The sequence below is a fragment of the Phoca vitulina genome, unplaced genomic scaffold (genome assembly GCF_004348235.1).
Source record: "Phoca vitulina isolate PV1807 unplaced genomic scaffold, GSC_HSeal_1.0 scaffold60, whole genome shotgun sequence".
In the NCBI taxonomy this organism is placed as follows: Eukaryota; Metazoa; Chordata; class Mammalia; order Carnivora; family Phocidae; genus Phoca; species Phoca vitulina.
The window spans coordinates 8,963,608-8,988,288 of NW_022589763.1; the positions used below are offsets into that span (position 1 = coordinate 8,963,608).

The 24,681-nt window shown below is 42.5% G+C and overlaps 1 protein-coding gene across 6 annotated transcripts in view; it reads left to right on the plus strand.

The window, feature by feature from the left end:
• Positions 1-24,681, plus strand: part of FRMPD4 (FERM and PDZ domain containing 4) — an 836,952-nt gene that overhangs the window by 521,045 nt on the left and 291,226 nt on the right. The window contains exon 1 of one of the 6 annotated variants that reach the window (XM_032391209.1): positions 8,998-11,713. The exons of the other annotated variants lie outside the window; for them this stretch is intronic. The gene's annotated coding sequence lies outside the window, so the exon portion shown is untranslated. Of the gene's footprint in view, positions 1-8,997; positions 11,714-24,681 lie in introns of those variants that run through there. 6 annotated transcript variants of the gene reach the window in all.

Sequence of the window (24,681 nt, forward strand, 5' to 3'; positions counted from 1 at the left end):
TGTCCTGGGGCTCAGGGCTGAGACTGGCATTCAGGGAGGGCTTTTAGCCAGGGCCCCTTGGGCTGAGAGCAGAAGGGGCTGCAGGTGCCTTACCCCAGTGAAGGGAGAGCCCTACTTCCAGGCTGAGGTCCCCTTCTGCGGAGCTGTGGCACTAGGTTGGGGAGAGTTGATGGGGCCTGCGGCAGCAGTGGTGTTGGGTGGTGTCGGTATTGATGGGGATGAGGGGTGATTCAAGATACTTTCAGGAAGTAAAACTGGGGGACATGGGCAGGCTTTTTTAGATAAGAAGGGCAGGAAGATGGTGTCAAGGACCAAGCTTCAGTCAGGTGAGGTAAGGGGCTAGGGAAGGTTTCGCAGAAGGGATTTATCATGTGAAGAAGGAACCAGAGTTGAATCGGCTGCTTGTTTGTACACAGTCATTAAAAACAAACAATATCAGGGCGCCTGGGTGGCTCCGTCAGATGAGCGTGCAAGTACTCGTTTCCGCTCAGGTGGTGATCTCATGGGTTGTGAGATCCAGCTCCGTGGCAGCTCTGCGCCCAGGGGGTAGTCTGCTGGAAGATTCTCTGCCTGTTCTCTTTTTCCTGTGCTCGCGCTAGCACTCACTCGTTCTCTCTCTCTCTCAATAAATAAATAATCAAATAAACAATCAAAACCAAAAAGTCCTCTTAGGAGGTTCTTGTCCCTGACACCCGTTTACTCTTCTCCTCACTGACACCCTCAGACCTTTGCTTGCTCCCATGCCCCCTTCCCCACACTCAGCCTGCTAGTTGACTTGAGCTTCCACACAGATGCCATTGCTAATGCATTGACCTTAAATTGCCAATCCATCCCAGAAGCCTTCTCCTCCTGGCACAGGCCAGAGCTTGGCTTTTGCCCTGGGGGTTGGGTATAATGGTGGTTAGGTGCTAGCCGCTGGGCTAGAGCAAGTGGCTACATCTCTGTGCCTCAGTTTCCCTCCCCCCACAACCTCAGAGGCAGACACTGATAGAGGTGCAGTATATAGAACAAAGAGACCTTGCAGCCCAGTGCTTAGGCCTTTACCTTTCTGGGGAGCGGGATATGAGCATGTGTATAAGAACTGACATTATGGGGCACCTGGGTGGCTCAGTCGTTAAGCGTCTGCCTTCGGCTCAGGTCATGATCCCAGGGTCCTGGGATCGAGCCCCGCATTGGGCTCCCTGCTCTGTGGGAGGCCTGCTTCTCCCTCTCCCACTCCCCCTGCTTGTGTTCCCTCTCTCGCTGTGTCTCTCTGTCAAATAAATAAATAAAATCTTAAAAAAAAAAAAAAAAGAACTGACATTATGAGGGAGAAATAAAAAAAGAGGCTGAATGCAAGGTACCCGTGAAGGTAGCGAAATCAGCTAGCATAAATTATACATGCCATATCGTTTTTAAGAACGTGAAGGCCAGTTGCAACCTGGTAAAGAAAAAAGTAAAGAAGAATGGTTTGCAGGTTACTAACCAGTGAGGGAACATGTTTTACATTTTCTGCTATTTGTTGTTTTGTTGTTGTTGTTTTGGTTGTTTTTTGTACGTCAGTAGATTTAAAACATTTAAACACAACCTGTTCTCTAAAAACAAGATTATATGTAGGAAAAGCTATAAGTTAACACCCAATTTACAAAAAGTATATGATAAATTCCGACTGAATTTAAATGTCTTCTGCCTCTAACGTGTCTCCCTTTCCCTCTCCCTCCCTCCACCTACCCTTCTTTAGAAATTAGCCCTAGAAAATTGAACTTTGTGGTATTGTAGAGAGTTTGCATTCTGTGCTTTTGGCATGCCTCCTCTTTTCATGGGGAACTCTGGTCTATGTAAGGGCATTTGAAAATTAAACTCAAAGTTCTTTTCATTTTGACAATTTTTTAATTCACGAAGTCATGCAAGTATTTGGAATCACACTGGTCTGTCTCTACCATTTTTACGAAACAGTATTTTGGAGCATGGGTTATATCATGTCATTATTTCAGGCCTCCTTTTTGTATGAATTGGTTTCAAATTCAACACGTTTGCTGGGGTTTGATACTGTCTCAACACAAAGATGAAGAATTCACAATGGCACTTGTTTAATGGAGGGTGGGAACCAGATTCAAATGTGTAATTACACTACATGAGGAGTGTCCTAGGGCTATGTAAAATGCCATGCTGCGTAAGTACCTTGCCTGTAGCATTCTGGGATGGCTGCAAGGAGGAGGGGTAATTAATTTGACCATTGAAAGAGAAATACCTAGGAGTTCAGGGGTTGGAAAGAAATAGGAAGTGGAAAGGAAGGGCCTTACCCATAAAATGCACGTTGTTTTCAAGGAAATTATTTAATGGAGCCTGAGTGCTGATCAGTGAGGAAGGGTGAGGGCAAATTCCAGTAGGCCTTGTTACCATGCTAAAGAGTTTAGACTCAGTCATTGTTAGTCATCTAAATCATCAATTCAGAGTATTGATTCTCCTCCTGTATTTTATGTAATATATAATTTTTGCCTCTTTTGTAAGACTTAATGTGTCTCTTTTGGGTTGTCCTGAACTTTTGCTTGTCAAAGAGTTTCCTAGTATCGAGCAAATGCTCTTTCTCTCCCTATAATGTTCCCGTTTAAAAGAAAAAAAAAATCTATACTGTTGCACAGTAACATAATTCACGTGTCCACAGGGAACTTGTTTCACATCGGTGCCTTTATTCATAGGTGTTGAACTGGGGAAGTCGATGAAGAAAAGCGACAAAAAGCCGAATGGGTTGGGAGTTTTTCTAGCAATTTCAACCCTGGAAGCTCCCATCAGTAGTCCAGGAATGCAGGGCCTCTCTGCCCTTGGGTTTGACCCTGTGGAGCCAGGAGCCCTTGCTGGGAGCAGGAGAACTTGCTGCAGGGGCTTTGCTGTGAGCTCCTGGGGTAGCCCCAGGTGGCAGTTCTCTGCAGCATCCCCCCAGAAGATGTCCTGGGAACAGGTAAGGATTCTGGAAGACTCCTGCAAGATGTTACAAGTGTCTTAAAGACAAAGGAATTTGGTGAGAATAAGGACAGTTTCCTGCGAACCTTGGGCTGTAATCAGAAATCTTCCACTTTTCTTCAGCGAGTGAGCTGGTCTTTCCTACAATTGGACAAATCCAAAACTTTTTCCGGAAACATATTTGTAATATGTGTTTCTTGATTGTTTTGTGTTCAGAGATATTATATCCTTAAGAATATTTGGAACCCAGAATGCTGCTGTATGTTTAGGGAAATACAAAAATAGAGCCAGGCTACTGTGTGGTCTAGGGAGCCAAGTGGCATATGAATATTATTACCAGGAGGAAGTTCTCTCTCCTGGTAAAGTGTGTTGACAGTTATGAGACCAGAAGTCAGTGAGAGAGTATGTGTCCCTTTTGGCCTCGGCCCCTGGGCCCTGTTACACTAGATTGCCACAGTGGTCTTCAGTTTAGGTTTTCTTGTAAAACGATCTCCTTTCCTTTGCTTTGAATTTCATACTTTTATACCTATTTTAGTGTTTTCTTAGGATTCTTGATTCTTTGTATATGTTATCTCAATAACATGTAGATTGCAAATATATGTAACGATGAATTAGTTCCTCGTAACCCATTGCCTCATGTCCCCTGTCCCCACCAAGTCACATCCAGATCATGTAGTGATGGTTACATCCGATGATTATGGTGGACAAGATGACATGTTTGAGGGGCAGGTGTAATGACAAGAAGAGGGGGGCGGGTGGAAGCATGGGAAGTCAACGAGAAATGTGTCCCTAATTAAATGTTATTTTCTAAATTAACTTATTTGTTGCTTAAAGAACCAAGCCTGAAATTCCTCTATAAAGAGTTTCTTTGGGTTCCATTTTAGTATTGGTATGTCAAATATCTCAGTGAAATCGACTTGTTAGGAAGTCATGATCATGATGATTACAAGCATTTATATGCCAAACACTGGGATTCCTGCTTTGCAGAGTCTTTGATTCTCAATAGAATCCTCGAGAAACCCCCTGTTTAGTGGGGAACTGAGGCTAAGAAAGGCTCCATTATTTGCTGCAAGGTGCAAGGAGGTGGTTGAGTGGGTCTGCATGCCTAGGAGCGCACCCCACAATTTACCCACGCTTACTTCACAGGAGGCAGGAGAGATCTCCCGCCTTCGGGCAAAGAGATCCTCAGAGCTCAGTCTTCACATGTGGTTTCTGGAAAGAGGAAGCATATGCCAAATGCACAGTGGCTGGCACGTGAGATCAATATATATGCCTGTGATGGCAGCAAAGAGTAAATAGGCGTTCCGGGCCCAGATGTAGTGAATAAAATTACAGGCTGATCAGTGAAATTGAATTTCAGATAAACAACAAATAATTCTTTTTAGCACTAGTATGGCCCATGCAATATTTGGGAGATACGCTAAAACCTTCTCAGTTAAACAATAAATACCATATGTAAGTGGGCATTCTGTGTTTCATAATACAATCCAAAATAAGAATAAATGGCGGAATGGTAGCCTGTGATAAGTGCTTGAGATGCTTCCAGAAACAGCTCTGCTTCTCTGTGCAGAAGACTCAGCCACTCAATGTCTCTTGTGCTGACCCATGAGAAGCCTGAATTCCCTCAGAGTTTCTTGATTTTATTTGGATCTCCTCTTTGCTTAAATTACCTGCCATCACATACAACCTCTCGGTATTTGACCTATGGTAACTTTTGGAAATTGCTGGACACCTGTCAGTCTTACAGTGGTGCTTCCCAACCTTGCTTGAATGTTAGTAACACCTGAGGATCTTTTAAAGATTTTGATTTATTTTTTTTTGAGAGGGGGGTGGGGGAGTGACAGAGGGAGAGGGAGAGAGAGAATCCCACATGAGGATCTTTTAAAAGTCCTGATGCCCTGGTCCCAGCCTAGACCAATTATGTCAGTATCTCTTGGGTGGGAAAAGGCATGAATATTCTTTTTCTTTTTTTTAAGATTTATTTATTTATTTGACACAGAGAGAGAGAGGTTTGACACAGAGAGAGAGCACAAGCAGGGGGAGCAGCAGGCAAAGGGAGAGGGAGAAGCAGGCTCCCCGCGGAGCAGGGAGTCCAATGCGGGGCTTGATCCCAGGATCCTGGGATCATGACCTGACCCAAAGGCAGACGCTTAACCCACAGAGCCACCCAGGTGCCCCAAGGCATGAATATTCTTAATGCTTCCTACATGATTCTAATGCATCACCTGGGATGGGAGCCATCCACTTGGCTCATAGGCTCACTATGTGCTTGGCCCTAACGCAAGGATGTCAATCCCTCCTAGCCCTTTCTCCATTGTTTTTTTCTAGCTTTCTCATTCCATCCTGAGTCCATCCATGCCATCTGTATCCCTCACCTTCCACAGTTGCAAAGTGGGTATGTTGAGTTCTCCCAGCTCTCTGTCTAGGCTAGACCATTGCCTTTTACTCTAGGTTCTGTATCTTGGGCCCGCACACTGTTAATAAAATTCAAAAAGACTCCTGAGAAGATCCATGGCATTTTCCCTTTTTGTCCCGTGCTGATAGAGCTGCCCTTCCTTTCAGTAGGGTTTGAGGCATGTCCTCAGAGAAGGAAAGTAAGCTCAGAGTTAGAAAATGTCCATGATTGAATAAATAGGGACATCAGTCCTGGAGCACCACAGGGCCTTGACACCATCTGGGAAGGCCTCCAGGAGAAGCAGGGGCTCGGAGGCCTCCACCCATGGCCTAGAGGTACCCTGATAGAGCAGAGATGCCCTTTAGAACTTTGGGAACCAGCCCTGCTGAGTTAGCTCTTGCTGCTGCCTCACCAGATGATTCTACAGTTACGGAACAGTTTCATTTGGTTTTGGTATTCCTCAGGTTGGAAATGCATAAGTTAGCCCTGGATTTGTAAAGTCAAGTGTATAATCGCCATATGCTTGTTTTCTCCAGGCAAGTTGACTCACCCACTTCACTGTGTGTTCTGCTGAATTATTGGAGTTTGTAACTGATTGCTTAGTAGAAAGAACATAATTCATTTTTTTCAGAGAGAATGTTTCATATCCCTTGCTTTAACCTGGATATTTAAAAATCAAATTCTCATGATATTCTGTTGCCTTCTTTGCATTTTAATGAAGATGGAGCCTTTAAGAGAGATCAGTCATTAAGTACTAATCAGATGCTGATTGCTTAAACTCTACAAAATGTTTGATTTTTAAAAACCTCAGTCCCAGATAATAAATGGTGGGAGTTTATCAAAGTAAGTGGCATATACTTTTCCTCTCTATTTTGATTCAGATGTGTAACAATTTCTACCTGCTGTTTTAAATTGGTCCTGAGAACACCTTTTGTGTTAAGCCCACTCACAGCTAGAAGGAACCAACATCAACCTGACAATAAAATAATATCTCCCAACTAAACAAAGTCAAAAAGCCAATGGAACAAATTGTTCTGTCGATAATCCAAAGACGAAACTGTGTGGTCTCCTGCTATTTTTAGAACTTGAGGGGAAAAGAATCCTCCTTACTGTAAAAATGATACAATTAAATATGAAGTCGGCCACTGGGAAACTCAAGAGTTCCCTTTGAGCACCATTTTGTAGACCCATTTTCCTTATATTAAAGCAGAAAATGAACCCACAAAGGCAGCAGTGCTTCAAAGGAGAAACAGAGTTCTGTGTTCGCTGGGTAACCTCGGCACACGGGTCAGTTGGCTGTTTGGGCAACCTGCATTACCATCTGCATCAACTTGGAGAAGTTGATGACCTCATTATGCTCCGAATATAGAAAAACTCTGATTTTGCTGTCCCTGAATTTACTGATAGCCTTACATTTAGTTCAAGTTTCTTTATAGTTGTGTTGGAATTCCACAAGGGGAACTCTGTAGAAATTTTTGGAGAGAAATTATTCTAATTTCACAGGAAAGTAGATTAATCCTTTGAATAGACATCCAGAAAAATCAAGGTGAGCATTTAGAAATCTTTGGAAAGCTAGGAATCATGGACTCAATTTTGAGATTAGATAGAAGCGAGAGAGGTGTTCGTCTCGGTCCGAAAGCCGAAGTTCACATGGAAATCAATTTTACTGTTGACCCATGCCAGAATGATCCATGTTGAACTTGCACCAATTTCTGGCCCTGTCTGCGCCCCCCCCGCCCCGCCTGGTCCACTCTGCTTGGGCTTTACTATGGTAAGCCAAGTGATACAGTCACTTGAAAAATGTAAATGGGTGTCGCAAAATGTCGTAAGCAAGATAAACAATATTTAACACAATATGTAAGTAAACATATCAAAATGACTGTGATGACAAAAATCCAAGATGAACAAACTATCGATATTTTAAATAAAGACTGAATCCAATATGGCTGGGGCAATGGGGAGGTGAGATAGGGTCATGCACATGCAGGGACGGAGACAGTCTGTGAGAGAGAGAGAAAGAGAATTGGTAGTAATCTTTTCTCTTGGTGTCTGGCATATATGGAAAGGTGGCAGCTTGGTATTCACACCATCTGTGGCTCAGGGCCCCCCACTTCCCAACCCCATTCCTCCGAATAGAAGAGATGACTTGATTCTCTCCTCTTGCCATCTCTGTTCTTGGTTTTCTTTCACTGAGTCGCCCCATCTCCTTCAATATATTATAACACCCATGAAGACGAAGATCTTGCCTTCCTTGCCTCTGAATCCCCAGCAGCTAACACAGTGTCTGGCACTTATTTGTGCCCTGCTTCCCTCTCCTCTCCACTCTGTCAGGCCTAGAATCATGTGCCCAGCCTTTGGGTGTTCCTGTGCTGACCTTGCGTCTTTCTGGGCTTGGCTCTTCTATCCAATGGCATCCGTGCCCGTGGTTGGCACTACTCTCCCCTGGGAGGAGCCAAAGAAAGGAGAAGGTCTGCCAAGGGGATGGATGGGTTTGTAGAAGATCACCCACCTAGGCCACCCGCATTGCTGGCTCATCAGAGATCTGCTGTGGAAGAGATTGCCACGAACTTAGTGACATCATCAGTACTCACGTATTCACTCACAACTCTAAGTCAGAAGTCCTGCGTGGCATGGCTGGATTTTCTGCTTAGGGTCTCACGTGGCTGAATTCAAGGTATCTGCCAGGATTGTGGCCCACAGCCTGTAGAGCTTGGGTGCTGCTTCAAGCTCCCTGTTTGTGGGCAGAAGTCAGTTCCTGGCATCTATAGGACGGAGGCATCCATATTCCTGACTTGTGCTTCCTCCATCTTCAAGCCAAGAATGGCACACCGAATCTTCTTCAGGCTTCCAGGGTCTGACTTCCTCTTCCAACTTCTCTTTTGGCCGTTAGTGCGTATATAATTCCATTGGACCCATTCCGGCCATCCAGGATAATCTTCCTAGTGTAAGGCCAGCTGATTAATAACCTTACATTCATAACCTTACTGCAGTAATTACTTATATCTGCAATGTCTCTTCTGCTACCTACCAAAAGCCCAGTCTGATAGCAGAAGGTGAAGGTCATGGGAGATAGCCTGTTATTTGCAGTCTTTGGTATTTTCTCAGATTCTCTCCCTAAGATATTTGGGAAGATTGGGTTCACGTGTTAAGAAGCACCGGGATATTCCTGATGAGTTTGACATCCCTCTTGTCGAGTTCTGCAATGTCATTTTGTGGGATTTCGGCTGACATTTTCCTTTGGGAAATGAGGAAAGACATCCTGAGTTCTAAGAACATGAGCCCCATCTGGTCTGGAGAAATGATCTATTACTCATTTCCGTGTCCCCTGACGGGTAGCATGGAATCTGGGCCATGGGAGGCAGTCTGGAAATGCTGATGTGCAGAAATGAGTGGATAAATGAATTGATCAATCCTGAGAATCTTTTACCAAGTGATAGAACTGATATTTTTTTTAATTAAAAAAAAAAAATTTTTTAAAGATTTTATTTATTTATTTGACACAGAGAGAACCAGACTGAGATAGAGAGAGAGAGACAGACAGCAAGCACAAGCAGGGGGAACGGCAGGCAGGGGAGAAGCAGGCTCTCTGCTGAGCAAGGAGCCCTACACGGGGCTAGATCCCAGGACCCTGGGATCATGACCTGAGCCGAAAGCAGCTGCTTAACCAACTGTGCCACCCAGGTGCCCCAATAGAACTGATATTTTTGAACAGATGTTGATAGGCATCATTTCCTAACAGCTGTTTCCATATGTGCCCACGTGTTGGAAGGCGTCCCCCAATTTTCCAGGCTATCTGTGAGCAGTCATAATCATAAATACCTTTTGAGGAAATGGGTTGGGATGTTTGCCTAAAAATGTCCTTCCCTAGTCATTGATGCTAACCTATGCATCTGTGTCTCCCTTGCCTCACCACTCCCGCTTCCCCGTCTTACACTAATGGTTTTGAATATCTGTGCAGGACTAGAAATTGAATGTGTATGCATCGGCCTATTGTTAACTCTAAGAATCCACTATATTTTATTTTAAGTTAGGCATTTATTAACTATTTGTTTAAAAAAAATCTCTTAATGATATTTTTAAGTTTTCATTGACTTAAAGGGTGAGACTTACATCACTTGGTATTTATTCCCATGATATCAATGCATGTGCGCGCTCGCACACACACACACGCACTCACTCACTCACTCACCCACCTGAACACACATTTTATTAGTCCATGGACGGCAAATAGGCTACAGTTTCAAAGAGACACTCATAGAAGGTAATGTTGCCCTGTAACAAATCTTATGCCCGGTTTTGTACTAAATTTGTTTTTTCTTTCTGTTTCAAAAATGTCATTCTGTATAACAGAAATCGCAAATAATAATAATAACCCAGGTCCTAGGTACCTGAATCTAGGAAAAAACAGAGAGTTGGGTCAAGCTTGATGGGTCGATGTGAAAATGCTGGTCATTTGAAAGACATCGATTTTTGTCATACATTATTTATTGGGTGAATTACACTTTATAAATTAACATCTGTTTTATACATCATTCTCTCGTGAGTGGGATTAGCATGACATTCCAGAGATGTGCAGAAGACTTCGGTCCAGTGACCAAACAGTGTCTTGACCTGCAGATTAGAGCAGAATTCCTTGGATCGCCTTGGCATCTATTCAGCATTCCCTGTGAAATATTGACCAAGATCCAAATGGTTTCTTCCCAGTAGGGTGCTTGCCACCTTCATGGTGTCTCTGGCAGCCTCCCTCATCTCAAGCCTTAGAACAAAAGTCACAGGACAGTCTCCCTGCTACATCCAAATGCATATTCTCCAAATGCAGAGGTCCCAAAGAAGGTTCCAGAAAGTCCCTGTCTGGCCACACTGTCCTGAATGCCTGAGCACAAAGGCCCATAGTAACAGGCAGCCATCCACATTTCATCCTCAAACCATGCTCTACAGTGGGGGCAATTTGGAGGAAGAAAAATGAGCAGTGTAATCATAGTGTCTTTTCAACTCAATCAATTATGACCTATATGTGAGGGGGACATGTAAAATTAAATGTACCAAGAAGCCCGGCTTTCCATCATTGCTGGTAGCAGGTCGTTTTAATCAGATGGGATGTTGGCCGTGGCCTGGAAGGCACACGTTATTATGTTATAGAACATCACACGCTTTTTGTTCAGTGGGCTTTTATTAAGCTTGTATTTAATGTTATCTATCAAAGAAGAATTAAAGCCAGGGTGTTCTCTGTTCATGAATCCATTTCTAATAAAGGCCCCCAGAGCAGTTACTTGTCAGGATAAAGCTGACACACCACAGTGCATCCGATGCTCGTTTTTCCCGGTCTTGAAAGTTGCTGATTAAAAGAGAAGAGCGAAGCCGGGCAGAGGCCGCTCACTCAACATTTCCGTCACCCACTGCATCCCTGGGTGCATATGGCAGCTTGCAAAAGGTGCTTCTCCTAGCACAGGACATCACCGTGTGTCAGGTGCATGGGAGTGTGTGTGGCTCTGGGGCTGGCTTGAAGGCACGGTGGTTGCAGGAGTGCAGCGGGTGTTGGCAGTGGTTCAGCGGTGAAATGTAAGCTCGCCGTGTAATAAAATCTCCTGGGAATGCAGAGGATGCCTGGGCATTAGGCATGCTCCTCGTGTTTCACATAAATGCATCCTGTTCTCAGGAGCGGAGGAGCAATGCGTTTGCACTGGCTCATTCAAATTGAATGTAGGTAAAAGGAGAGTCCTAAGCAAACAGAGCAGTCTGGCATTTCTGAAGGCAGGAGCAAGGTTAAGCTGCTGGCTGCGTTCTCTGTTGTTTATTGGACGTTTATTTGCTCTCCTTTTGCACACTCCATGCACGTTGCAAAGAGGCAGCGCTGGGCAGACTGATGCCTGCTCGACTCAGGCATCCAGGCGATTCTGCCCGGACTCTTCTGGGCAATAAAGTTCAAGGCTTCATACGTGGCTTCATCCGTTGTCCCCAAGCCTGGCGTGTCTAATGTTTTGCTGGAAGAGAAAGCTCCTCCAGAGGGGGCAGTTTGTATTGTTTTTTGTTTTTTTTTTCCTTTTGTTCTTCTTTATCAGTGTTCCAGCTTTAAGTTTGTCACAGCAAGAGTGAGGAGAGCGAGCCTGTAAAGAGCTTTTTGCAACATGCTTTTTCCATTAGGTTTCACAGGAGCAGAGTATCACCAGCAGCCGTGGCTTGCTTGCTCTCTAGTCTTGTGCTGTGAGGAATAAAGACACTGTAGGGCGGTGAACCTGAACTTGGCCCGTTCATCCATACTGTATAGAGGGATTGCATAGAGTGGAGTCAAATGCCACTTGGGGGTGAACTGCACGCATCAACTTGCATTCCTGCTGGATATTGTAGGAAGAACCCTTGACAGAATCCAGTAATTAAAAGGTAAACCATGAAGTGTATGCTCCGTGTAGGAAATGTGGGCTGAGGGGGAATGCATGGGCGAAGAGGGACTTGTTTCATTTTGTTTGGAATGATATGTTCCTAGATTTTATTGCCAGTGGATCAGAAGAAGAAGGGGAGAGATTGCAACTTGCTGTTGACTTAGAGGGTAGTATAATCCCGACATTCCCACATGCTGCTGGACTCTTCTTGTCCTCGAGCCCTCGGAGCTATATGGGACTTCTGTCCTTGAAGCAGGAGTGTTGTCAGTGGAATCTGGGTAGAAGTAAAATTGTCACCATGGAAATGGAAGTGCCCTCTTTGGTTTCTCGTTTTCTTTAAGGTGAAATCTTTGGAATTCACTTGGTTATTTTATTTCTATTGAGTGGCTCTGTTTGTTTGTTTTTCCAAAACCTGCTAAGAAATAGCTTTCAGAGACACAGAAAGACTGGGAAACTTCACATTTCAATCGGGTTTGTTTCTAAAGGCATATGTGGTTACTGTAATCCCTTAGGGAGAGTATGGGCAGGTGGCTGAAGTTCTAAGTTAAGGCATGTCATCTGCTCAAGGCAGTTTAGTATTGTCTATTGTAAATCATTCTTCCACGTGTTGGCTTTACATTACGACTATGTGAAGTAAGCATTGTCTCTTAGCAATGGGTGTTCAGGGCAAGTTCATGATAAGTTTTTTGACTTTAAACTTAGCTTGTGCTTACTAAATCTCCTGGCCAGCTCTTTGATCTCTTTTACAAGCTGCATAAAAAATAGAAGGTTGAAATTGTAATTAAATTATGCATTGTATTTGCCCCCAGGGAGCTGAAATGCAATTATGTGAGCGTGTATACAATGGGATTGTCTCGTGTCTAACAGACTGGTCATATATGCTGCAATTTTAAAATCAGTCTGCTGCTCTTTAGATCTTTGAGGTATTTTTTTTACCATCCCACAGAAGTGACTGTTTCAATTAACACTCAGATTTTTATAAACACATAATGGAATTTGTGTTATCATATATGCATGCCCATTTTTAATCCCTTTATATATGTATATATAATTCATTGATAGGAAGTCCTTTATATATGTGTGCATGTGCATATGTGTACCTTTAAGAAGATTTTGTTCAAATGATTAGATTGGGGGAAATAGAATTGGCCAGTAGCAGAGTTAAAAGGCAAGGAATAGGGTGAAGCACTCTTGGCTTATAAATATGCGGTCTCAAAAAGATGAGAGATGCTCAAGTATTCATCTACTGGTACATCACTGTAGAAACAGTGCTGGTGATTACCCGGGGATTCTTTGCGTTGTGGTATGTAGATTCTTGTTCCTATACCAGAAACGGTACATCTCATTGGAGGATGCAAGGATAGGAATAGGGGAAAGATTAAGAGAAGGGGTTCAAAGTCTTTGGGGGAAATTGGTATTGGAAGCATTATAGTAGCTTCTAAATGCATCCATGCTGACACAGGGATCAACTCTATGGTGACAGCATAGGAAAACCAATTTTGATTGCTAGTAGATGCTTCATCCTATGAAGCCTATAAGACTATATATATATATTTTTTAAGATTTTATTTATTTATTTGACAGAGAGAGACACAGCAAGAGAAGGAACACAAGCAGGGGGAGTGGGAGAGGGAGAAGCAGGCTTCCCACAGAGCAGGGAGCCCGATGCGGGACTCGATCCCAGGACCCTGGGATCATGACCTGAGCCAAAGGCAGATGCTTAACGACTGAGCCACCCAGGCGTCCCTATAAAACTGTCTTTACCACTCTTATTTTATTCGTTGAATTTCTTATTTAAGGTATCAGATTTTTCCAAGTAATACCTTTTTATTGAGTTTTTAAAGGTATAAACATCAGTTTTATAGAATATTTTAGAGGAACATGTCCATGTGAAAAGCAAGGATGTTACAAAAGATAATTTACTAAATTTCTGAGAAATAGTTTTGAGTAATGGCTACTGAGTTTAGAAAAGGGCACGATGTAGGAGCATAGCATAGGAGGTATCCTATCAGTTTCCCTTCATTTGCAATTGGTATTTAAATTTTGTTATCTTAATGCCTTTAATTAGTGAATGTGGAGCTGTGTAAAAGTAAAAAGTAGGGACAGTCTGCTGGGCCTATATTCTAGAATGTTTTCAGCCAGTATAGGTGAGCAGAGTTTTTGTTCTGTGGACTGTTTTCCTTGAACAAAAGCAAGTGTCTGGTCCATTGAAGAAAGGTGTCCAAAATCTCACTGGCACCAAATCTTGTTGCATTATTCATTTATTGGAGGGTCCAACCTGGATTTGTTGAAACAGACAAGAAGAGTTCCAAGATGCTGGAAGTCAGGAATGTCTGTGCTTGATTTCTTTCCTGGAGTGATTTATCAAAGCAATTTTGATTATCTTATATTTACAGGGCAACGTTTTGCGAAGAGCTCAGTGTATTGGGGACATAATCTAATTATCAGAAAGCCACAGTGAAAGAGCTCATGCTATCTCTGTTCTACGGGTGAGACTATAGACAGGCTGATAGGTAGAGCAATTTTCAAAGATGATGCGGAAAAACACTGACATATAGCTTGAAAATTGTGACCCAACGTGGGTCTGAGGTCCTTTTGCCTCTGTGATCACATTACCTGACCAGTTGGCTGTCAGTGTGCACCCATGGTCCCTTAGCTGGAGAGAAACAGGTTCCATTTTGTCTTTGTAGGATCCCATTGATCCCTCTGAAGTTTGTGATGGCCAAATGGAATGGAAGCAATGAGGGACACAAGCTTGTGGGGTGGCAAAAGGCACCAATGTCACTAGAGGTCTTTACAACCAATGCAGAGAGCAAAAGGACATAGATAGGACTTTTACCCCATGTTTAGAGTTGAAGAGATTTGAAGCCTCTCCAGAGTTGGGATGATTTCACTCCCTTGATACATGAACCATAAAAATGACAGTCAGGAAACATGCTTCTTTTGGTGTTTCAGCTTTTAGGCCCTAAGGCAGGCCAAGCTTGCTCAAAGTTGAATTAAAACCGTTGAGTTATTAGATAAAAAACTGTTTTCATGCACTCATGAACAGTGTATTCTTTTTCTTTCCTACTCTATTAAGTGGTTATTCTGGAGGGAGCTATGTCCCTGTTACCAGATACGAAAATGATTTCATGGACAGAGAAGTTATGTCTGTCCTATATTTTTGGTATGATTTCAATTTAGAAATAAGCACATCAGCAGTTGCTACTTAGTCTATCATTTAGATTCACAAACATGTGAATGACAAGGCAAGGACTTTACAGATCATTACGAATAGAGACTGTTCTGCCTATGGACAGATTGAAAATGCACTACTGATAATGTCATCCAGTGGCAGATTTAGGCAGATGGATGCTAGGAGGATGTTCTACAAAATGGAGGAACTAGTACTAGGGCGATTTGATAGCATAACCCCCAAGAAGAAGGCCTTAACCTTGGACTGGAACCCCATGGCACTGTCCCTTGCTAGATTCACATCTGAATAGGGGAGGGGTGCCCCAAATGGAGGGAGGCAGCCTAGAAACAGAGCCCCTGTGGAGAGCTGACAAGTCCTGAAAAAGCTTTCCCAGCAGGAGGGGAGACCAAAGAACAAGGTCCAGTGGAGGTTGAAGAAACCCAAAGGATTCAGATTGACCTGGGCGTGGGCAGTTAGGGACAGAATCATGGAGGCCAGCAGGGAACCTGGCTCTTTGCCACCATAGTGAAAAAGCTGATGTGATGCAAGAGAATTTCTGAGAACAGAACATAATGGACCCTGGTGGGGGCGCCTGGGGGCTCAGTCGTTAAGTGTCTGCCTTCGGCTCAGGTCATGATCCCAGGGTCCTGGGATCGAGCCCCCGTGTCGGGCTCCCTGCTCGGCGGGGAGTCTGCTTCTCCCTCTCCCTCTGCCTGCCACTCCCCCCCCCCGCTTGTGCTCTCTCTCCTTCTGTCAAATAAATAAAATCTTAAAAAAACAAAACAAAACATAAAGGACCCTAATATGTCAGTTTTAAAAGCTCCACGAAAAAGAGGTGCCCCGGGAAAATGGGGGAGAAAGGACTCTCCTTCCTGTGAACACTAGAATGGAGCCTCCGTCCTGGTAGCAGTGATCTATCTTGTTTACTGTTTTCTCCCTAGAGCCTAAAGCTGAGCCACTAACATAATAGGCAATGTTTGTTGAATAAATGATTTGCTCCTAATTCATTTATTTATAGCCCCGTCAGGAGCTTATTCCACCTGACTGTTACTGGAGGTATTCTGTGTTCCAGCCACTCTCCTAAACAAGACTGTAGGGGCGCCTGGGTGGCTCAGTTGTTAAGCATCTGCCTTTGGCTCAGGTCATGATCCCAGGGTCCTGGGATCGAGCCCCACATCGGGCTCCCTGCTCCGTGGGAAGCCTGCTTTTCCCTCTCCCACTCCCCCTGCTTGTGTTCCTGCTCTCACTATCTCTCTCTCTCTGTCAAATAAATAAATAAAATCTTAAAAAAAAAAAAAAAAGACTGTAAACCTTTGAGGGCAGATAATTATGTTATCCTAATTTTTTAAAGGCCTGTAGTGAATAGGATAGCACCTTATACTTGCGGAGGCACTTAGTAAATAATTACAAAATTGAAATTACAGCAATAAAAATAGGATATAGTTGTTATCCTTAGAATATTATGGTCAGCCTCACTTAGAGCATAGCATACAGTTAGAAAATTCTCTAAAATAAAAGAATATAGTTAAATCAGTGGTTGTCGGGGTGCCGGGTTGGCTCAGTCTGTTAAGCATCTGACTCTCGATTTCGGCTCAGGTTGTGATCTCAGGGTCCTGGGCTCTGCGCTCAGCAGGGAGTCTGCTTGAAGATTCCCTCTCTTCCTCTCCCTCTGCTCCTCCCCCCCACTCACGCTCTCTCTCTCAAATAAATAAATAAAATAAAAACAAATAAATAAATCAGTGTTTGTCAAATAAGGGTGATTTTGCTCCTCTCTTGCCAGTAGATACTTGGAAATGTCTGGAGACAATTTTGTTGTCCTATCTGGTGGTTGGAGGGGTGTGCTACTGGCATCTAGTGGATAAAGCCTGGGGAACATTCTGCAGTGCAGAGCATAGCAGTCCAAAGAAAATCATCTGGCCCCAGATGTCAATAGTGCTGAAGTTGAGAAGCCCTGATTTAAAATAGAACTTTTATGGCAATTCTCGTGTGTGTGTGTTTTCCATAAACGCCATTTGCGGGTGGGTGGCAGTCTGACACATGTTTGTGTTGCCCGGGTTCAGAATAGCACCTGGCATATATCAGCCATTTAATAAATAATGGCTTAACTGATGAATGAATGGATATTAATGACATCAAAAAGAAAGATGCTCCGGTATCGTCTTTGGAACACCATTATCATTAGAAACGACGCCTTTCTCATCAAGGCCTCCACAGGAAGTAATCAGTAGGGTCAAGTTCAGGTTGTAAAAGCAGATTCTCAGCAGCCACACATTCATGTCTCCATTTAAGAAGGTCACAGTGCTTCAAGTCATGGAATATTAGCAGTGAAGGGGATTAGAAGGGTCATTCATTCCAACAGTCTTAAATTACAAATGAAGCAAGGGATTTGAAACCCAGGCATGTGAAATGACTCAGTTAAGGTGTCACGGGTAAATGGCAGAAGTAAGAGTAGAATGATTTCTAACTCCTCGTCTTGGTACGCCTTCATCATGCTAAGGTTGTCGCTGGTATATCAGCCTGACAAAAACTTGGCACAACCAATTGCTTTTAATGACTAGATAAAGCAGCATGCCAATGCAGTATTGAATGTAAAACATAAAAATTCTAGCTTTATGGCATTGAAGAACTTGACCTTAAACTAATGTGCTGGTTATTTTCGTTATTAATACAGAAATTAAAATAATGGAATGTTGGGGCTTGAGGAAATCCTGTTAATCTCCTGCATTCTGAAGAGGAGTAAGTTTAGGGGTGCATACATCAGCTTTATCCAGAGTCCCAGAAAGGGGGCGGTGGGGCTCTCCATTCTATGCTCTTCACCTTAATAGACTTTCCTAAATGGAATATTATTTGCAGACGATATTACATGAAAGCAGGGTTATGTGGTCAGATAAATTTAGAAAATGCAAGGGTAAACAAACAGAAGCAGGTATGTGTATACAAGGACACCTCTGAGGTTTTCATTTATGGTCTACTTCTCCAAGACGGTCCCCCAATATATGGCTCCCGTCATGCTTACTAAGTAGGAGATCATTCATATTACCCTATCAGTGGTCCTCTGAATACAGTTTGAAAAATACTGTACTACCTCAGCTCTCTATGTAATTGACAGAAATGTGTCAGGACTGCTTAGGGTTCAGAGGGACTCTTTTTTTTAAGATTTTATTTATTTATTTGACAGAGAGAGAGAGCACAAGTAGTGGGATCTGGAGAGGGAGAAGCAGGCTCCACGCTGAGCAGGGAGTCGGATGCGGGGCTCGATCCCAGGATCCTGGGATCACAACCCTAGCTGAAGGCACACGCTTAACCAACTGAGCCACCCAGTCGCCCCTCAGAGGGACTTCTTGGTAGACTTTAGAATGGCCCATGTTTGTTCCCCTCCTCCCGATTCCTCCATGTCTTTTTGAAAAAGCTGGCCAAAGTATGTTGCCTTGGTATATTCTGTTTCTCACAGTAGGTTTCCCAGTTCCAAGCCAAGGTTTGAGAGAGTCGTTCGTGAGACCAGCCTTACAGAAATAGGTATGTGTCACGCAGGGAGACCCTGGGTTGGGCATGAGAGGATGTTGCCTTGGCAAGTCAGCTGTCATCTAGTTGGTTATCAGTGATTTTGAAAACAATTACATGGAGAGGTTAAATGTGATGAGGGGAGACAGTAGGCCTAGTATCTTTTATGTTTTATAGTTTATATTTGTATAATTAGTATAAGCCTGTATTTTGCATGAGTGTCACAAGGTTAATATTTAAATTGACTTGTATTTACAATAACACCACACAAACTTGGCCCTGTACATAGCGGGTTTTATACAGTGAATGGGAGCTTTTCAAAAAGTGCATGTTTCAAAATATGTTTACCGTAAGAGTCTTTGGTGAATTTACGGAAAGGAAAATAGCATGGATTCAAGAACAGTGAGAAAGGAGAGTCCTAGAGCTTCTAAGAATAATCTAGATTGGCATGGAGCTAAATGATAGATAAAAATATGCACCTGATCCTACAGGAAGAGTAGTTCAAAGAAAATGAGGTAGTATTGTTTGCAAAAGCTGTCCAGAGGAACTTAAAATATTGCCTTGTGTTTCTCACAAATTTCCTCTTAATGGTAACCCAAGGCCTTTAGAAGTATCCTATTGATAGTATTTTCAGAAATGTGGAAAGTTTATAGGTAAACAGAATAAGGACTCTTTGCTTTCGTGTGAGTTTGGAGTTGACTTACCTCTTGCTTCTCTTCATTGAACTTGAGGACATTCAAGTTCACCATGATCAAAAGCTTATTACTTAGGGAATCACATGAAGAACACGGGTATCTGTCTCATGACTGGAAACAGATTCTAGCTCTTCATAGTGAAATTGTGTTTTCTGCATTCTGTCTCCCAACATCTGGAAGGATCTCAGTGCAGCCGAAATTTCCACCAAATGATAAAACCCTCTCCTATGATGTAGTATAAAGCAACAACCCATTTCCATGGCAGATTCTGTGAGGGGTAAAGCGTGGGAGAGTTGGCACCCAAATATAGATTAAACAGTTTTAGGCAGTGAGTGAGTGCAGGGAAATTTTGAGCAGCCAAGGACAAAAATGCGTGGATGAATTGATCAGGAGGGATTTTTTCTAATTTTCATGGCTCATCCTTGAGTTTGATAAATGGGCTCCTCAAATCAATCTGGGGTCTCCCCAACCCTTTCAGAGCATGTGCATCATGGCCGATGGCTTTTTCACTAGGTACAGCCTTTACCTATTTTGTTTGCTTTGAAGAAAGAAAAAGAACCCAAGTGAATCCTCTGCTTCCCTGAGTGTTTCATAGTAGCCAACTCATCTTTGCATGAAAATGCCTTAGGCGCTGCTAGTATGTCGCCAGAATTTGTCCCAGGTTAAGCAGAGGTGCTAGTGGGGAATTAAGAGGTGTAGCTCAAGGGACAAGGACTGTTGTTTCATCAAGAGGAGTGAATGGTGATGGAGTTTAAGAGAAGAAAGGGCAGGAAATTTACTATTGAAAAAGGAATTTTAATAAAGAGATACAGCTATTCTTGGGGGGGTGCACAGGCTCCTCCTCAAGAATCATTATGGAAAGTTTGTATTTTTGTGCTAATTATTCATATTGGGAGAAAAACATTTGGTTAACATTTTGCATTTATACTAGAAAGGAATCAAAACATGCAATTATTGGCAAACAAGACATAAAGCAAAGATTCTTTGATTTTATTGTTCGCTATTTTTCTCTACTGTATTTAGTTTTTAAATATGGGTTCGTAGCCTTGCACTATTCTGTTAACTACCAGGTTAAGAATATCATAAAACAATAGGGAAGCCATCCATTGTTTGTGTCCATGTGAGACGAATGTCTAATGATGTGAGCAAGCATTTTACTCACACAATTTGCAATGAAATCGTGAAAAATATTTTTCACTGTTTTGGATCTTGTGAACATTCCCCTGGGATACAGGGACATTAAACTTGGGTTAACACCATTTCTGGCAAACCTGGTGATTAAACACTGTTCATTTCTATTTTACCACATTAAATCTCTAAGCCCCTAGGAATCGCTAAGGCAGATTAAATAATGTGAAAGCAGCCGGCTGAAGGATGCACAATGGAGCACAAGGCTTATTGATTATAAAGTGAAATGAATCTCACTCAGAGGCAGGAAGATTGCAGAAGGAAAGTTATGTCTATGAAGATACCTTTTTAATAATGTGTCATGATTGAAGAGAGAACTTTAAATCAGGTAAATAAGAAAAACATAATTAAAATGAATTAATCATGTGTCAACATCTTGTTGGAAATCTTTCTTGTTTGTGGGATTTAATAAAAATTATATTAATAGTCTTACTCTTCCTAATTTGATGTACTTGTATCATTTCAGGAACTTTTGTGCTTTTTTTTTTTTAAAGATTTTTATTTGTTTGACAGAGAGAGACACAGCGAGAGAGGGAACACAAGCAGGGGGAGTGGGAGAGGGAGAAGCAGGCTTCCCGCCGAGCAGGGAGCCCGACGCGGGGCTCGATCCCAGGACCCTGGGATCATGACCTGAGCCGAAGGCAGACGCTTAACGACTGAGCCACCCAGGCGCCCCAGGAACTTTTGTGCTTTTTTTAAATAAAACCAGTGTGTGAGCACCAAATGAGTAGAATGGTGTGATAGGAAGCAAATTCTGAGATCATCTAGAATTTTTTGCCCCCTCTTTCCCCTTCCCTTCCTCCTCATACATATGATCGATTTGTCTTGGCTGTGGTCTTCGTTGGTCTGAGAACCAGTGTCCATGTCGAGCTGTGGTGTAACAATCTACTGATCACCTCAGTTGTCATTGTGACAGTTCTTGCTTTGCTAGCTTTACATTACTTCTGGAGTGTCAGGCCCCCCTCCCCCCCATCAGATAGTAGTTTAGTTCAACAATGAAATCACTGTACAGCGATGCAATGAATGAGCTACTGTAATAGGGACATAGTGTTTGAGTGAAGGAAACCAGATCGAAGTTTCTACACTGCGTGATTCCATTGAGATGATGAGTAAAAGCAGGTTCAGCTAATGTGCATTGATAGACGTCAGAACAGTGGTTACTTCTGAGTGCCAGGTGGATAATGGACTAGGATTGTATAGGAGGCAAACATCTGGGTGCTGAACATTGTCTGTGTCTTGGCAGGGGTGTTGGCTGCATGGGTGCGTACATATGGACAAACTCAGCTATGCACTTAAGATTTATCTACTTTATTGCATACGTTAGACTTCAGTGACAAAATGTATAAAACTAATCACACATTTGATCCTGAGATGCATTCTTGTGAATGTATAGAAGACTTTACTTTTTAAGCAAGAGAAGTTCTCTGAATTGTGAATAGAGTATTATTTTATATAATCAGTAATGTTAGCAGAGACTCTCCATCAAACTTCCCATATGGTTCCTCATTCCCCATTCCCATTCTATATACCGCCTCTAGGAATGTTCAGCGTTGGCTGTCCTGTGGCTCCCAGGCAGGACCGTGCCAAGATTTAACCCCAGACTGAATTAACTCCAAGTCCATTGGAGGAGTTATTGAAATTGTGACTGTGGTAGAAAGCAATTTGCAAATGGAATAAATTATTAGCTTTGATTGTTGTCTTTTCTAGTCTTTCTAGAATATTCCCCCATGCAGCTAACATAAGTACCAGGCTCCGATATTAAACGTTAGCTTTGTGAAGGAGGAATATATGTGTTGCAGGAATCAAAGGTAGCTTACCCAAACTCGGGGCCATTGTTGTTTACGTTTGTTTTGGCCCAAGGATTCAATCTGTCATTCACATGAAAGGGAGAGTATAAATTGTGTAAATTTAAAAATTAAAAAGAAAAAAAAACTCAATGAGATAGAAATAAAATCACTTGTAAATAATGAAGAGGTGAAGTTTTTCTCTTTACTTGAGTCATGACCACTTTTTACCTTCATGTAGGTTTCTTGAATGCTCCAGTTTATGCCAAATCTTTGAGTGATGATTACTTTGTCAATTCTTTCCCTTTAACAAAAGTGCAGATTTTTGCACAGTGTTTAATCTGCATTATTTGTGCTCTCCAGGATGTTTGATATACCTAGATAATGCAACAAAGTAGTGCAACTTCACTTTCAGAGTCGCTTTGTCTTTACACCTAGAATGTCAGAATCAATTCAATGGGACTGGGTCCTTAGCAATCACATTTGGGACTATCTGACTTCAGAAATGACTGGAAATAGGTGTTCCCACGAGTTCAGTAGTTTGTTCTTGGCTATATTGCTCAGTGATGAGGAAGGGAAGTCTCAGATGAATTACTTATGATGTTTCTCACAGGTTATGTGAACTTTCAGGGAATTTCTAGGGTCTTTCTTTCGAAAATCGTCTCCTGTTTGCTTTCCTCTGATACATATCTGATAACATTGTAAGGGCTCAAGACGTCCTTTAAAATGTAATCAAGAAAAGAAAAAAAAGTAAAATGTAATCAAGAGCATGTTGATGGAAATCGTCTGTTAAATTCATTCCCCCTTTTGTCTCACAGAGTTCACTGTGGATCAGTATCTCTGAGGTTTCTAGAACAGCATGGAAAAATTGGTACTTGACAGAGTCAGTCTTTTGGAGCACAAGGCCTATAAGAGATGCTCCATCGAATTCCCTTATCTTAGAGAGTGAGACCATTTGAAAGTCAGAATCATAAACTTCTCATAGACTGCTTCTTTAGAGAAATGTTTTGAATTCTTTTAATAAGCAAAATTCTTTAAAGAGAATGATAATCTTTACTATGCCTTCACTGGTTAACACCCCTCCTCCCGCCCTTATTTACATGATTAAAACGGGGAAGAGGAGAGCAGAATAATACCAATCAGACTATTGACATTTAGAGTCTTAACTTTGTCAAGAAGGAGAGAGAGAGCTTCTCCAGGGGCGACGTTTTGAACAGAAGTTATTGCTACCTACAGACATGTATGAATAATGAATCCCCAGCATGGTGCCCTGCCCTTGGAGAACTCACTGCGCTTCTGTGATGGCTGCAAGCAAATTAGGCAAGCTGCATTTCTGGTTATCCTCTAGATTTGCTCCTGCTTCCTGTTCCTCTGGTCTCAATGCTCTGCGCTCATCCCATCATGGCATCTGAGAGCCAGAGGAGCTGGTAGAAAGCAGCCCTTTTCTGGCCGTCATTTTGGAAAGGAGGAAGCAACAGTACCATGAAGTCACTTACTAGAGGCCAGAGAGTTGGCTCAGGAGCCAGGTTCCGGGACTCCTGCCCCAGGGCTCTGACCTCCCTACCACAGGCTAAAAATCTGCTGTTGGAGCCACCTGAGGCATGGAGAGCATCTGAGTAGAGTAGGACCACAGGGCCCCACCTGTGAGAGGACTGCACCTTGAGGCTCGGTGCTTACTGAGTACTTCCTTCTACCTCCGTATCAGCCCAGCAGAATTGCAGGCCTCTGCTAAGTAGGGTCTTACTGGATTCTTAGACCACCTTGTCCAGTACAACTTTCTGCAGTGGTAAAAATCTATGATCATTGGCCAATCAGTGCTTGAAATCAAGAGTTACAGAACTGAGGAACTATATTTTCTATTTAATTTCATTTTAATTAATCTAAAAATGAGCCACATGTGCCTATGAACTGCGATCTTGGGCACAAACTCTTTTTCCTTTGTCTGTTTATCATTTTCCAAATGAGATCAAAATGACTTCATTACTTTCCTTTTCCTTCCCATATCCTGGAGATAAAAGCATGCCTTTTATTTTATTTTATTTTATTTATCTTATTTTATTTTTAAAGATTTTATTTACTTATTAGAGAGAGAGAGAGAAGGGGCAGAGAGAGAGGGAGAGAGAGAATTGCAAGCAGACTCTCCACTGAGTGCAGAGCTCCACGAGGGGCTTGATCTGATGACCCCGAGATCATGACTTGAGCAGAAATCGAGTTGGACGTCTAACCAGTTGAGCCACCCAGCGCCCCACAAAGCATGCCATTTATTTTAAAACATGTCTAGAATCATTAAAACATCACTTTCCATATATCCATTTTTGAAGGTAAGAAATTGAAAAGTTGATAGAGAAGATGTGAACTGTTTACGTCAGTGGTCTGGAGGACAGAGACTGTAAATCCAATTTTTAAGCTTTGGAACTTTCTTATCTGTGTCTTATTTGTCTATCATTCTTGCCTCAATTTCCCTAGTTCTTAAGAAATAAAGGATGACTTGTAGAATTACCAGATTTATCAAATAATAATAGGCGATGGTTTGCATGTTTATCTGAGATTCAAATTTAATTGGGTATTTTGTATTTTCCTGGTAAACTTATTATCGTGCATTTTTATTTATTTTTTAAAGACTTTT